The sequence below is a fragment of the Aquarana catesbeiana genome, linkage group LG12 (assembly GCF_042186555.1).
Source record: "Aquarana catesbeiana isolate 2022-GZ linkage group LG12, ASM4218655v1, whole genome shotgun sequence".
Lineage (NCBI taxonomy): Eukaryota > Metazoa > Chordata > Amphibia > Anura > Ranidae > Aquarana > Aquarana catesbeiana.
In genome coordinates this window covers 34388555-34404230 of record NC_133335.1, presented here as the reverse complement: position 1 = coordinate 34404230, position 15676 = coordinate 34388555, and the positions used below count along the sequence as shown (strand labels likewise).

Here is a 15676-nt window from a genome sequence, read left to right as displayed (position 1 = left end):
TGTGTAACCTTTGACACAAAGCATGGCTCGGCCCCGCTCTCTTCTCACTGGCTGTGATTGACAGCAGCAGGAGCCAATGGTTCCCACTGTTGTGTCTGAGCATTAAAGCCCACTCAAAGTGGTTAAACTGGTGGTGGCTGTTGGGTGGTAGGAAGGATTGCTGCAGCTATGGAGTTCAAACAATTAGAGATACATGCACAAACTGTCAGCAGCCTCCCTGTTGTGGCTGAATCTGGGGCCGTTTTGATAGGCAAAGCTCAACACTTTTGCAGCTCTCTGTTGGTACTCTTGCAGCTCTCTGCTAAGCCCACCCAAACACATTCTTACTGGCTCATCACTATGAAGAGTGGCATCACTTGTCAATATGAATTGGGTAAGGGGTAGGCCATTAAACCTGCAGGTCCTTGCACTTAAAGGATAAGTTCACCTTTAAAAAAAAAAAAAAAAAAAACACATTTTTTTGCAGGTTACAAAATATGCATTTATTATTTTTTTTATGTGAGGGACCTGTAAAGCACTGCAGTCATGATCAGTAGATCACAGGTGTAATGCCATGGTCCTGCAGATTGTTTGTGTATCTGTCTGCCCTTAACTCCAATACAGGCAGGCAATTACACTGTGACAGGAAGCTCAATAAAACTACCGCAGCTCTCAAAAGCACCCTGGTAGTTCATCTAGAACCATCGCCAAGGGTGTTGGACATTACAGTATTCCCATTCATAAATTGTGATAGCTAGCGGAGGGGGGGTGGGCATTCATAGAATGCGGGGGTTGGTGCATATGTAACATGTTACATGCTGAATATGAGTCTAACATGTTAAAAAAGGTGAACTTTTTTTTTTTTTTTTTTTTTGCTTGCGTCATCTCACAATAATTGATAAGATTCATGGCTGTATTAGAAAAAGGAGAAAAGAGATTTTTTTTCACAGCCCCATAAAAGGCAAGGAGCCAGTCTGCACCCTAATATTTACCTTTAAAGATGTGCTTTTCCCTGATATGTTTTTTCACGGTCTGCCAAAGTGGAGTTTTAATTGAAGAGGAGACAAGGAAGCACACTCCATTAACACACATGAGAGAAGTCAAGCCATTTTGGCAGTATTACTACTTAAGCAATATCAAAAGCCAATCCCTGCAGGGGGATAAACAGTAGATGTTATTTTATTGCAAAGCAAAAAAAAAAAAAAAAAACATTCTGAGGACTTGAGGAAGGCAAAATACCTATGGAGGTGAATAATTCTGGCAGTACATGTGAATGCGTTCCTGAGGGTTCTCAAGACTTTGCCTAAACTTGTACTGATAGCCTTTCTTTCACAATGCCCCGTCTCCCTCTAGTGGTGCTAAACAGTAACACAATTCACGCACATGAGTGCAGAGAATTTAAAGCGGACCTTCAGTCATTTTTTTTCATCTTTCCATCTATTAAATCTTCTGCCCTTGTTGTTTTAACTTTGGATAGTAAAACATTTTTTTTTCTGCCAGCAAATACCTTATACAGCCCACTTCCTGTTTCTTGTCTGGTAAAAAGCCTTAGGCTTATGACATTATGCACAGCTCTCTCTCTCTCTCTCCTGAGAGTTTGCCAGGATGGGAGGGGGCATGAGTCATAAGAGGGCCAATGAGAGCTGCAGAGCTGGAGGTGTGCCTCTGTGTAAATCCAGGAAGTGAACACGCAGCGGCTTCAGCTGCCCACAGTTAAAATGGCTGCAGCCAGACTCAGTGGAGGGAGATTTCTGCAGCATATTTGGCAAGTACAGAATCACAGTATATATAAAATACGTAAAGTTTTTGGAGGGAAGCTTCAGAATGACAAAGATGTATTTATTACAAATTATGGGAATGTTGAAGAATAAATGCTCATATGTGCCCTCTAAAAACTGCCTGTTTCCACGCTAGTTTTGCTCCATGCGTAACAATACAAAATACATAAAATATGCTCACCATAAGCCAAGTACACACTTGCAGAGGAGGCAGTAAAAAGATTTGGCTGAGCTGTGTTGTTATGCCCTCATGCTTTAGTCCCCCCTGAGAGGTTCAGTACACAAAATACAAACATTTTCAAGAGCTGAGGGTATTTGAGATATGCATTGTACTTGGTGCCCATTTCTACACCTCTCTCCATAGGTGTTAATCACCAGGATCACATCTGAGTAGCCTTGCAGCTGTCAATGATGCAATTAAAAACAGAGAGACACATTGCAAGGTACAGACCTTGAGAGGCTATACAATTGCACTACATGTAACCTTGTTATTCTGAGTTTACACACTATAAACGTGCAAAAATAACACGCAGAAATAAGAAAAGGATTTCCTATTTCAAATATTGACATCATGCCTAAAGCCTCGTGCACACGATCGGATTTTCATCCGGGAATTGTGTGATGACAGGCTGTTTGCCTAAAATCTAACCGTTAGTACGCTCCATCAGACAATTTTGGCCAACTTTCCGCCAACAAATGTTGGATGGCAGGCTAGTAAATTTTCGGCGGACAACAGTCTGTTGTCAGATTTTCGTATTGTGTGTACACAAGTCGGTCACACAAAAGTCCAAAGTACAAACACGCATGCTCGGAATCAATGCTCACCAAACACAACATTAGCAGAAGGTGCCCAAAGGGTGGCGCTCAAGAGCTGAAATTCCTCGTAGTAGGTCACTATGTTCGTGGGCCAACAATTGTGTGCCGTTAATGCAAGACAAAATCCAGGCACGCGCCCTTCGGACAAAAGTCTGATGCTTTGTCTGCGAAAAATCTGCTCCGTCTGAAAATCCGATCTGGTGTATGAGGCTCTAGACAGTGGCTTGAGGTAATGCAGTCATGGGGCTAAAGGAAGGTACATTTGTAGGAAAGTAGCAAGTCACACAGTGACCAGAGGTTCAATACTCTAGTATTGCAGTATATGCAGCCTGTTCATTCTGAGCAAAAAACAGTGTAAAGCCTCGTACACACGATTGGATTTTTCCGACGGAAATGTGTGAGGACAGGCTGTGGGCGGTAAATCCGACCGTTTGTACCTTCCATCGTACAATTGTTGTCGGATTTTCCACGGACAAATGTTGGATGGCAGGTTTGAAAATTTTACAAATGTCTGTTGTCAGATTTTCCTAGCGTGTGTACACAAGTCCGTCGGACAGAAGTTCAAAGTACAAACACGCATGCTCGGAAGCAAGGACGAGCCGGAAGCGGTCGGTCTTGTAAACTAGCGTTCATAATGGAGAATTAACATTCGTGACGTGGCAAATTATGAAATCTCGAAATGCAGCGCACAATTTTCTTCTTCTTTAATGGGATAATAATGAAGATGCTTTGCTGGTGAAGGTATTGCAAACTAATTTTCAAAGGCTTTTTTTTTCTAGTGATATCAAGATTATTATTATGCTTTTTTTTATTTTATTTTTTTTGGGGTGGGCAAGTTACCACAACACATAGCCAAGTATTATTCTACACTTTTTTTTTTATTGTGCATTAAAAAAAGAAAACAAATAAAATTAGACATGCTATCTGTCAATAGAACTTAACCAAAAAGTGCATTCTATGCATCCAAAAATATAGAAAATATACCAAATCAAATCATTATTATTCAACCAAAAAATAAAATAAAAGCCTCATGCATGTGTCCTGCTTCTTACTATAGGGGGTCAACAATGCCAAGAGTTGGTGAAAGCAGGGGTCCGTCATCCGTAGATAATTAGGAAAATAATCTTGATTATTCTCCTGCAGCTCCCACAGCAAAGGCATATGAGATAATTGGTCACGATTAATAAAGCAACCAATTTTTGGTCCAAGAAATCCTCCTCCTCCTGTTCCTGGACTGCACTTGGGTCAAAGCAATAACTCCAAGGCCAATAATAAATAACACGTTATCTCCTCCATTCCGCAATATGTCTGGTTGACGAACGGCCGTTCAGAAACGAACTGAAAAGCATGAAATGAAAAGCGCTAAATCAACACTCACCAAACTTCTACTAACACGAAATTAGCAGAAGGAGCCCAAAAGGTGGCACTAAAGAGCTGAAAAACCATAATACGTCACTACGTTCGTGTTTGGTGGCCGACAATTCCTTGCCATTTGCATGCAAACAAAATATAGGCACACACCTTCGGACAAAAGTCAGAGTTTTTTTCTGCAGAAAATCCGATAGTGTGTACGAGGCTTTAGGCTTCATGTAAACACAGCTGACCTTGACTGCTGGCCGTGGGAAAATGCAAACTGATTTTGCTGCCAGGAGGTTGAAGCTTCCGCAGCAGCTCCTAAACTCTTATATATATATATATATATATATATATATATATATATATATATATATATATATATATATATATATATATATATATATATATATATACACACACATATACACACACACACACACACTGAAGTATCTTAAATTTGCAAATAAGGATCATCTCTTCCTCAGAGAACAGTGAATGGGGCATGGTGGTGGGAAGAAATTAGCAGCAGTACAAGAAACTTCCTGGAGGGGCACGATGTCATTCCTGTGTGCTGGCTACATAATTGGAGGATAAAATCACCAGTGCTTCCCCTCAGATTTACAGCGAGTACGCTTGTATTGCAGAGTGGATTTGCCTTTAATAAACCCCAAAATACCTAATAATTTGGGGTGTACACAACAAAGTGCTATTTGCCTAATGGGGACACTAGTTAGATTGACCTGTGTGTCCCTAAGGAAAGACATTGGTAGGGTTTTACCCTCACTTCCTGTTTGGCTATGTGACACAGGAAGTGAAGCCAATTTTCAGAAAGGGGACACAAAGCCCAACCTAAAAAAAACAAACAGGGGTTCTAACACTCACTTGGTTTCCCTCAAATTCCGACAATTTGAGTAGTATTGTCTTGAGCTTGATTTTAGCTCAGTGCTCTAAATCATTGGTTCTCACCCCCTGTCCTCAAGTACCCCCAACGGGCCACATTTGCAGGCCTTCCTTCACCTTGCACAGGTGCTTTAAATTAAGGTGAATGGCTGGTATTTTGGACAGCTATTTTAGCTAAGATAAATTCCCAAAACATGTCCTGTCGGGGGTACTTGAGGACTGAGGCTGAGAACCATGCGTTAAAATGGAAAATTGAAAACTTACCTCTCTGTAATTTTCCTTTCCTGGTGCCTATCCATGGCAGCACATGCACAATCGATGCATACGCTACCATGAAGTCTCCAGGAAAGTAGCTTTTAGAGAATCACACTTTTTTTGGTTTTGCCAATCAGCCTAGTTAAGCTGCAGCTGGGAAATCTGTTGCATGAAAACTGTTGGGGGGGGGAGGTTACTTGGATTGAGCATGCATCTGCAAAACAAATAAAAAAAACATACAAATTTGCTACAAATTTTATTGGTGAACAAAACAGGTCTTGGAAAAGAGCAAGGAAAGCAAAAAAAACACATGTATTTTAATTTGAGACACTAACAGAATATGGTATTGAAGTCTGACTCTTTTGCAGAGGAAATTAACAGGAGTTAAAAGAACTGCGCCCACAAACAGACAGACAGTCTCCTAAGGATTTAAACATTTATTAGTCACAACATCTTGAGGAAGATTTTGTAAAATAATGCAGCACAGACAATTAACCACTTGAGCCCCGGACCATTATGCTGCCTAAGGACCAGAGGTCTTTTTCCAATTTGGCACTGCGTCGCTTTAACTGCTAATTGCGCGGTCATGCAATGCTGTACCCAAATGAAATTTGCGTCCTTTTCTTCCCACAAATAGAGCTTTCTTTTGATGGTATTTGATCACCTCTGCGGTTTTTATTTTTTGCGCTATAAACGGAAAAAGACCGAAAATTTTGAAAAAAAATGATATTTTCTACTTTTTGTTATAAAAAAAATCCAATAAACTAAATTTTAGTCATACATTTAGGCCAAAATGTATTCGGCCACATGTCTTTGGTAAAAAAAAATGTCAATAAGCGTATATTTATTGGTTTACACAAAAGTTATAGCGTCTACAAACTAGGGTACATTTTCTGTAATTTACACAGCTTTTAGTTTATGACTGCCTATGTCATTTCTTGAGGTGCTAAAATGGCAGGGCAGTACAAAACCCCCCCAAGTGACCCCATTTTGGAAAGTAGACACCCCAAGGAAATTGCTGAGAGGCATGTTGAACCCATTGAATATTTATTTTTTTTGTCCCAAGTGATTGAATAATGACAAAAAAAAAAAAAAAATATTTACAAAAAGTTGTCACTAAATGATATATTGCTCACACAGGCCATGGGCCTATGTGGAATTGCACCCCAAAATACATTCAGCTGCTTCTCCTGAGTATGGGGATACCACATGTGTGGGACTTTTTGGGAGCCTAGCCGCGTACGGGGCCCCGAAAACCAATCACCACCTTTAGGATTTCTAAGGGTGTAAATTTTTGATTTTACTCCTCACTACCTATCACAGTTTCGGAGGCCATGGAATGCCCAGGTGGCACAAAACCCCCCAAAATGACCCCATTTTGGAAAGTAGACACCCCAAGCTATTTGCTGAGAGGCATATTGAGTCCATGGAATATTTTATATTTTGACACAAGTTGTGGGAAAGTGACACTTTTTTTTTTTTTTTTTTTTTGCATAAAGTTGTCACTAAATGATATATTGCTCACACAGGCCATGGGCATATGTGGAATTGCACCCCAAAATACATTTAGCTGCTTCTCCTGAGTATGGGGATACCACATGTGTGGGACTTTTTGGGAGCCTAGCCGCGTACGGGACCCCGAAAACCAATCACCGCCTTCAGGATTTCTAAGGGTGAAAATTTTTGATTTCACTCTTCACTGCCTATCACAGTTTCGGAGGCCATGGAATGCCCAGGTGGCACAAAACCCCCCCAAATGACCCCATTTTGGAAAGTAGACACCCCAAGCTATTTGCTGAGAGGCATGGTGAGTATTTTGCAGCTCTCATTTGTTTTTGAAAATGAAGAAAGACAAGAAAAAACATTTTTTTTTTCTTTTTTCAATTTTCAAAACTTTGTGACAAAAAGTGAGGTCTGCAAAATACTCACTATACCTCTCAGCAAATAGCTTGGGGTGTCTACTTTCCAAAATGGGGTCATTTGGGGGGGGTTTGTGCCACCTGGGCTTTCCATGGCTTTCCATGGCCTCCGAAACTGTGATAGGCAGTGAAGAGTGAAATCAAAAATTCGTGTACGTGATTTTGCCTGCCCGTGCCGCTTTGCCGACGTAAATCGGCGTTAGGCGGTCCTTAAGTGGTTAAATCAAAGTGAAACTAACAACCTACAAACACCACACATTGACAACATCAAAAATATTTCAGGGAAAAATACCTCCCCCTCCAAAAAAAATAAAATAAACAAAAAAGTAAAAAATACTTGCTCTAAAACACATCTGTTTTGCAAAGACAAACAAAATACAAAGAGAAAATACATGAAAATACATGTGTTACAAGCTCTATAAGGACACAGGCCTCTTTTCAGGGCAAGATAAAGAATGCTATCTGCAAGCTTTATATATAACATAGATTTGTGTTCTAACAAGGCAACTGAAAACACATGGACAGTCCATGAAACACACAAAATGCAAGTTCACCCAATGTAGAGACATTACTTCAAAGTGGGTACACCTGTTAAGGATGTTCTTAAATTACTAACCCAAAAACACACTCTCTGAGCATGCCCAGAAAAAGCCAAGTGCTGTTCACACACAAAAAGCACAAAAAAAATAAATAAAATAAAGTCCCTGAGCATGCCCAGACTAACCCAAATGCAGCTAGCACAAAGTAAGCCACTCCCCTGTCCAAAATTAAGCACATCATCCAGCATGCTACAAAATTACAGATGGGACACCCCCCCCCCCCCCCCCCCCCCGTTCCAAACAAAGAGCCTTAGGCCCCTTTCACACGAACGGACCATTCAGGTCCACCTGTCAGTTTTTTAGGCAGACCTGAACGGACGCTCCATGCGAGTCTATGGAGCGATGGATGTCAGCGGTTACCATGTCCACCGACATCCGATAAAATCAGACATACGGCCCTACGTTCGCATCCGCCCTGGCGGATCGGATGAGATCTGATGAAAACGGACATGTTGTCCGTTTTCGTCCGATCCCTCCATAAGAATCGACGGCGCTCTGACAGGCCCCTCCCCGCTAAGTGAGCAGAGACGGACCTGTCATCCGCCGGCTCAGTGGAGATCAACGGAGAGATCTACTGCAGAGCTGGCGGACAGAGCTGAGCGGATCCGCCTCGTGGGAATGAGGCCTTACATGGGCAAAAGTTAGACAACAAATACCATTGCAGTCTATGGGAACTGACTTGTTAATTTTGCTAGTCCCCACTTGGCTGGCTTATATTCTAGTTATTGGCCTTAAAATGGGCAAGGGAGCCCAGGTCCCACCCTGAGGGACATATATCAAGGTCACCAATTTGGACAACCCCAAAAACGAGACAAGGAGAAGTGGCTTTAAAAAAGTAAAATTGCTTAAAAAGCTAGTAACTTTGGGGTGCTTACTCTGCCTGTAAAGTGGTACATCTGTAGCATGTATCCAAAATGCTGCTTCAAAGATGTACGGCTTTACAGAAAACTTACAAATATACATTGCAGCTGCAAGTGTTTAACCCAAAACAAAAAATAGCCTGCCCCCCCCCCCCCCCCCCCAAATACATACAAGGCCATTTGGGTCTGTTAAGGCTTAAAATGACCCCAAAAGTCAACCACCTTGGTCCCATATTCAGGGGGACAAGGGCCTCTTCCACACAACTCTAGACTGGGGTTGTGGGGGGCTGCAGATAGTGGGCTTTACGGAATGTGAAAATCCCCTTTAAACTAGAGGGTACAAGGTGCTTTGTGGTTGGTATTGGGCTGAGCCCAACATGCCCCAAAGGCAGCATGTTGGTTCAGGAGGGGGTTGGGCGATCGCTCTACTTGCCCCTTTCCTAGCTGTCCCAGTTGTATGCTCTTAAAAAGAATGGAGTGGAGTGTAGAGTTCCCCTTTAAAAGCAAAAGTTAGTCCATGGAAATCCAATCCAAGGGATTAGAGGGGGGAGGCACGAGCATTGTAGAATGGAGTGTGGCGTTTAGGGTTGCCACCTTTTCTTCAAGCCAAACCCGAACACTTTTGCGGCGCACGGCAATTTTTTTGTAGTACATGCTATATGATTGTAAAATACCTTCTGTTACCCAAAGAGAGTAGTAATGAGGTGTGCTACAGTGAACAGTGGCTGTGGCCCAATTGCATTAACAGTGGGGGGGGGGGGGACTTAAAGGGGCATGGTTAAATAAAACAAAAGCAATATGATTCGATTAATAAAAGAAATGTCAGTTAAAATATGAAAATAGCCTACCTTAAAAGTGGACACTGTCAGCCAGTAGGGCAGCGGACGGTGTCAGTAGGGCAGCGGACGGTGTCAGTAGGGCAGCGGACGGTGTCAGTAGGGCAGCGGACGGTGTCAGTAGGGCAGAGGACGGTGTCAGTAGGGCAGAGGACGGTGTCAGTAGGGCAGAGGACGGTGTCAGTAGGGCAGAGGACGGTGTCAGTAGGGCAGAGGACGGTGTCAGTAGGGCAGAGGACGGTGTCAGTAGGGCAGCGGACGGTGTCAGTAGGGCAGAGGACGGTGTCAGTAGGGCAGAGGACGGTGTCAGTAGGGCAGAGGACGGTGTCAGTAGGGCAGTGGATGGTGTCAGTAGGGCAGAGGACGGTGTCAGTAGGGCAGAGGACGGTGTCAGTAGGGCAGAGGACGGTATCAGCAGAGGATGGAGTCAGTAGGGCAGTGGACGGTGTCAGTAGGGCAGTGGATGGTGTCAGTAGGGCAGAGGACGGTGTCAGTAGGGCAGAGGACGGTATCAGCAGAGGATGGTGTCAGTAGGGCAGTGGATGGTGTCAGTAGGGCAGAGGACGGTATCAGTAGAGCAGTGGCCTGTGTCACCCGGTGAGAACTGTATATATGGATGGTGTATGGGGGGGTGGAGTACTGTATATATGGGGGGGGACTGTATATATATATAGATTGTGTATGGGGAGAGGACTGTGTATATGGGGGGACTGTATATATGGATGGTGTATAGGGAGAGGACTGTATATATGGGGACTGTGTATATGGGGGGACTGTATATATGGGGAGGACTGTATATATGGATGGTGTATGGGGGGAGGACTATATATATTAGGGGGACTGTATATATGGATGGTGTATGGGGGGAGAACTGTATATATGGGGGGGGACTGTATATGGAACGGTGTATGGGGGGGGAGGACTGTATATATGGGGGGAACTGTATATATGGATGGTGTATGAGGAGGAGAGAGAGAGAGAGAACTATATGGATGGATGGTATATGGGAGGGGGCCGGCAGAACTGTATATATAGTGTATGGTGGGGGGAGGGGGGTGTACGTATATATGTATGTATATTGTATGGTGGGGGGAGGGGGGTGTATGTATATATGTATGTATAGTGTATGGTGGGGGGAGGGGGGTGTATGTATATATGTATGTATAGTGTATGGTGGGGGGTGTATGTATATATAGTGTATGGTGGGGGGAGGGGGGTGTATGTATAGTGTATGGTGGGGGGAGGGGGGTGTATTTATATATGTATGTATAGTGTATGGTGGGGGGAGTGGGGTGTATGTATAGTGTATGGTGGGGGGTGTATGTACAGTGTATGGTGGGGGGAGGGGGGGGGTGTATGTATATATGTATGTATAGTGTATTGTGGGGGGAGGGGGGTGTATGTATAGTGTATTGTGGGGGGAGGGGGGTGTATGTATAGTGTATGGTGGGGGGAGGGGGGTGTATGTATATATGTTTGTATAGTGTATGGTGGTGGGAGGGGGTGTATGTATAGTGTATGGTGGGGGGAGGGGGGTGTATGTATATATGTTTGTATAGCGTATGGTGGGGGGAGGGGGGTGTATGTATATATGTATGTATAGTGTATGGTGGGGGGAGGGGGGTGTATGTATGTATGTATAGTGTATGGTGGGGGGAGGGGGTGTATGTATATATGTTTGTATAGTGTATGGTGGGGGGTGTATTTATATATGTATGTATAGTGTATGGTGGGGGGTGTATTTATATATGTATGTATAGTGTATGGTGGGGGGAGGGGGGGCGTATGTATATATGTATGTATGTATAGTGTATGGTGGGGGGAGAGGTGAGAGTACTTTGAAATCCTGACATGGATGGTAAAAACTTACCTTAGAAGCTGGGCTCCAGTCCCAGCGCTATCTGTGCACACACTCCAGCAGGGAATGGGGAGGCTCCGCCCACCTCCTTGTCCCTTCTGCTGGCAGCCAGAGGATTGGAGGAGAGCACCGGCCGGTAACATGGAGGCTCCGCCTCTGTGTCCCGACTCCATCCTGCACTCAGACAGCTGAGCAGGAGCAGAAATCAAGCAGCGCTAAGGCGGCGCTACGGCACGAAACTCCACTGCCGCACTGATGACACAGCTTCGGCACAGGGAGCCACGGGTCTGAGATGAATAATGTGCCCGGGTCTCAGGCGGGCAGAGACCCGGGCACATGTTTCAAAACCAGTACTGTCCGGGTGAATCCCGGACAGGTGGCAACCCTAGTGGCGTTCCCCTTTAAAAGCAAAAGATAGCCCAAGGAAATCATATGTATTAGAGGGGGGAGATTAAATGCCCTTTTAGGATGAGCTAGAGTCTTTTAGAGTCTAGAGTCTTTTTACATAATTTTAACAAGGTGCATGTCATATGTTGTGTGTAAATCTCCTTAAAAAAAAAAAAAAATACATAAAGGTGTACCAGCGTAAAAAAAAAAAAAAAAAAAAAAAATTGTCAGTTTAGAGGTGCGCCCGTTCAACCCATGCAATTGCATGTACGTTGCTTAACCTGTACTAAGATTTTGGCCGAGCAGTGAACAAACTCATGTGAACGAGTGCAAGAGCCCCTTGTGCATGCGCACTGCTTACATTGATCTCACGCAGTTCTATACGTACTTGCAGGCACAGCAGGCTTTCCCTGAAAAAGTTACTTTCTCATTCTATTTTGGGCATAGTTGTTACTTGATCAGTTGTTACTAAACTTCCTCACATCACCCCATGATATTGGCACCTCCATCTTCTGTCAATATTGATTTGGAGATGCCGTGCGCCATGTCCATAGTGGCGCACAGATTGCATTCTCCAGTGCGCCGAGATCGCTATAGTAAATGAGGAATTCAAGCCCTGTTACCGGCGAACCGTTTCGTAAATATGGAAATGTGCATTGCGCCTCGCCGTGCGCCAGAGGCTTTCGCAAACCACCCCCATAGGCTTTTATAGAGTTGAGTTTAGGAGCTTTAGCAAAAAAAAAAAAAAACTCCAAAGGCTTCTAAACTGAAGTTTAGGAGCTGTAGTGTACATGAAGCCCAATGCTGTTCAAAAGAGCCAGTGACATGACGATTTACTCTAGCTAGGGTTCCCATCTACCCCCATTCAGCCTTAGTATTATACAGACACTTAATGCCAGATGAAAACAGAAGCTTCAGTTGTGCTTTGTTTACCTATTGAGTCAGTCATAAACTCTCTAAAACAACCAGCAGATCTCCTACTTTTTTATGAAAAAACAGACATGTACTAATGTTAAATGATTGGAAGAAGAAAAAAGGGGGGGGGGGCTTACCAGATACTGCCTGCAATACCAGACAGTGAGAATAGTAGAAAGGAAGGAAGCCGAGAAATTAAATGAGTCTCTCTTTAAGAGTTGCACTTTTTCCCCCAATCTCTTCAGCTTCAAACTCCTGAAAAAAATAAATGTAATAATAGATTAATCTATATCTCACGTATATAAGCAAAGGCTTCATTTAAATTTACTAGCCGTTTTGTGAGCCTGTTCAGCATCTTAAATATTTAAAAGTAAAGGCCTTGCCTAGGAGCGGACATAACCAGCTGTCACCTATTACCTTTGTTAGTGTAAATGGCTTCCTCTGTGAACCTCCTAGATCCCCGTTTCACTTTGTTAATGAGCCAAGACATGGCCCCACTAAATGCCATTTTCCTCTCCAGTGAGAGATCTTTAGTGACTAATAAGGGCACTTACATTGGTCAAGGTGGTCACAGTTGGATGGTTTTAATTTTGACTACCTAAAGCCATGCCCCAATAGCAAATTAAGACTAGTTTCAGTAAGGCCCCTTTCACACTGGGGAGGTGGGGGCGTCGGCGGTAAAGCGGCGCTATATTGAGCGTCGCTTTACCGTCATTTTAGCGGCGCTATTCGGCCACTAGCGTGGTGGGTTTAACCCCCGCTAGCAGACGAAAAAGGATTCAAAACCGACTGCAAAGCGCCGCTGCAGCAGCGCTATGCCGGCGGTATAGCCGCGCTGCCCCATTAATTTCAATGGGCAGGAGCGGTGAAGGAGTGGTGTTATACACCGCTCCAAACATGCTGCTAGCAGGACTTTTTTCAGCGTCCTGCCAGTGCACCGCTCCAGTGTGAAAGCCCTTGGGACTTTCACTTTGGAGAGACTGCAGCGGCTGTTTCAGGGCACTTTGTAGGCGCTATTTTTAGCGCTGTAGCGCCTGTAAAGCGCTCCAGTGTGAAAGGTGTCCAAGTAAGAAAAGGGTTTTCTAGACAACAAAGTTGAAACAGGATGAAAGCTGCTGCAGCTGGATGGTGCACCTAGCGGTACTAACATTTAGGGCAGTACATGCTCAGGGACGAATTCCCATAAACACAAGAAGTCTGCATTACGGGAATTTCCCACTTGGTACACCACCCAGCCCCATCAGCTTTCAGACTCTCAGAGTTTTACTGGCTGCAAGCAGCAGGGCTGGACAGTACACCTGTGCCTTCTGCCTGCACAAAAATGCCGGGTGCATGAGACTTAAAGAGGAACTGCAGTCTGCTCACATAATATGTAATAAAAACATATTTGCCATTCTGAAGCTTCCCTCCAACTACTTTGCATATTATTTTATATATACTGTGATTCTGTACTTGCTAAATATGTTATAGAAATCTCCCTCCACTGAGTCTGGCTGCAACCATTTTAACTGTGGGCAGCTGAAGCTGCTGCCTGTTCACTTCCTGGATTTACAAAGAGGCACACCTTCAGCTCTGCAGCTCTCATTCTCTCATTGGCTTTCTTATGACTCACACCCCCCCCCCAAACTCACACAAGAGAGAGCTGTGCATGATGTCATAAGCCTAGGCTAATGACCAGACAAGAAACAGGAAGTGGGCTGTATAAGGTATTTACTGGCAGAAAAAAATATTTTAATATCCAAAGTTAAAACAAGAGCAGAAGATTTAATAGATGGAAAGTTGAAAAAAAAATTACTGAAGTTCCACTTTAAGCAGAATTTGAATTTTTAAATAATGTTTAATATAAAATCAAAAAGATTCACTTTTTCTTCTTTTAATAAATTGTTTATTTATATATGGGAAATGACACTGCCACATCTTCGAGAAGTTACAGAATCAGAAATGTGTGCATACAGCGGTACACAACATACTTCAAGAAACCGACAAATGTGAACATCTGTACATCAAGTTTACACAAATACAGAAAACTGCAATATGTGGAATCGTTCTATGTAGTATACTGCATAACATCTCGGCGAGTGCCGCTCCCGTTATTTTCTTATGTTTTTCAAAAGATAGAGGCAGATACTTTTAGGGCCCTTTCACACTGGGGCGGTTTGCAGGAGCTATTGCGCTAATAATAGCGCCTGCAAACTGACCCGAAACAGCCGCTGCTGTCTCTCCAGTGTGAAAGCCACGAGGGCTTTCACACTGGAGCGGTGCGCTGGCAGGACGGGAAAAAAGTCCTGCTAGCAGCATCTTCGGAGCGGTGAAGGAGCGGAGTATATACCGCTCCTGCCCATTGAAATCAATGGGACAGCACGGCTATACCGCCGGCAAAGCGCCTCTACAGCGCTTTGCGGTGGTTTTTAACCCTTTCTCGGCCGCCAGCGGGGGGTAAAACCGCCCCGCTAGCGGCCAAATACCGACGGTAAAGCGCCGCTTACAATAGAGAATGAAAATAAAAGGGGGGGGGGGCAGAAAGGGGGATCATGGAGGAAAAGGCACCTGGACATAGGAGGGGAAGTCAGATCCCCTTCCTCGCCTGACCACCCACCAGAGGTCCCAAATGTCAAGGCATGGATCTAGGGGCAAGAAATGACCCCTGAAAACACCAAGTGGGACTGGGTTTATAGAAAAATTAAAGGGTCCAAACCTTCCAGAATTTCTCACTCTGTTCCTTGATTGACATAGTAAGGTCCTCCGTGTTCTGGATTTCTGTGATTTTAGCCAGCGATATTTATTCGGGGGGTGAGGAGGGTTGCTCTCTTCCAAAGTGCTGGAATACAAGCCTTTGCAACCATTAGAAGATGTGCCAAAAGGTTCACTTTTTAAGACCAATCTGACTTAAAATTGACAGTAGCTGGGACAAATCATAACACTGCCAGGGTTGCTTTTACTCCAATGGTTCATTATATATATCTTTTTTTCAGCGGGAACGTGGGGGAACGCAGTTCCGGCACCTCCTTCACTGAATGTATGTAATGGCAAAGGGTGCTGGGGTGTGCTGGAGGCTGGGAGATCTATTGTTGATGGGAAGAGTCTATTGTTGTTGGCTACTGGTGGGTCCATTGATGCTGGCTGATGGGGGATCTATCGTTGCTGGGGGCAAATTGTTGCTGGGAGGGATCTACTGATGAGTGAGGGGTTTATTGTTGCTGGCTGCTGGAGGGTCTATT

General features: G+C 44.0%; 1 protein-coding gene across 2 annotated transcripts in view; it reads right to left on the bottom strand.

The window, feature by feature from the left end:
- The window catches only part of LOC141113742 (chloride channel CLIC-like protein 1), a 327043-nt gene that overhangs the window by 302489 nt on the left and 8878 nt on the right, over positions 1 to 15676 (bottom strand). For both annotated transcript variants that reach the window (XM_073607029.1, XM_073607028.1), the window contains exon 3: positions 12596 to 12713. The gene's annotated coding sequence lies outside the window, so the exon portion shown is untranslated. The remainder of the gene's footprint in view (positions 1 to 12595; positions 12714 to 15676) is intronic.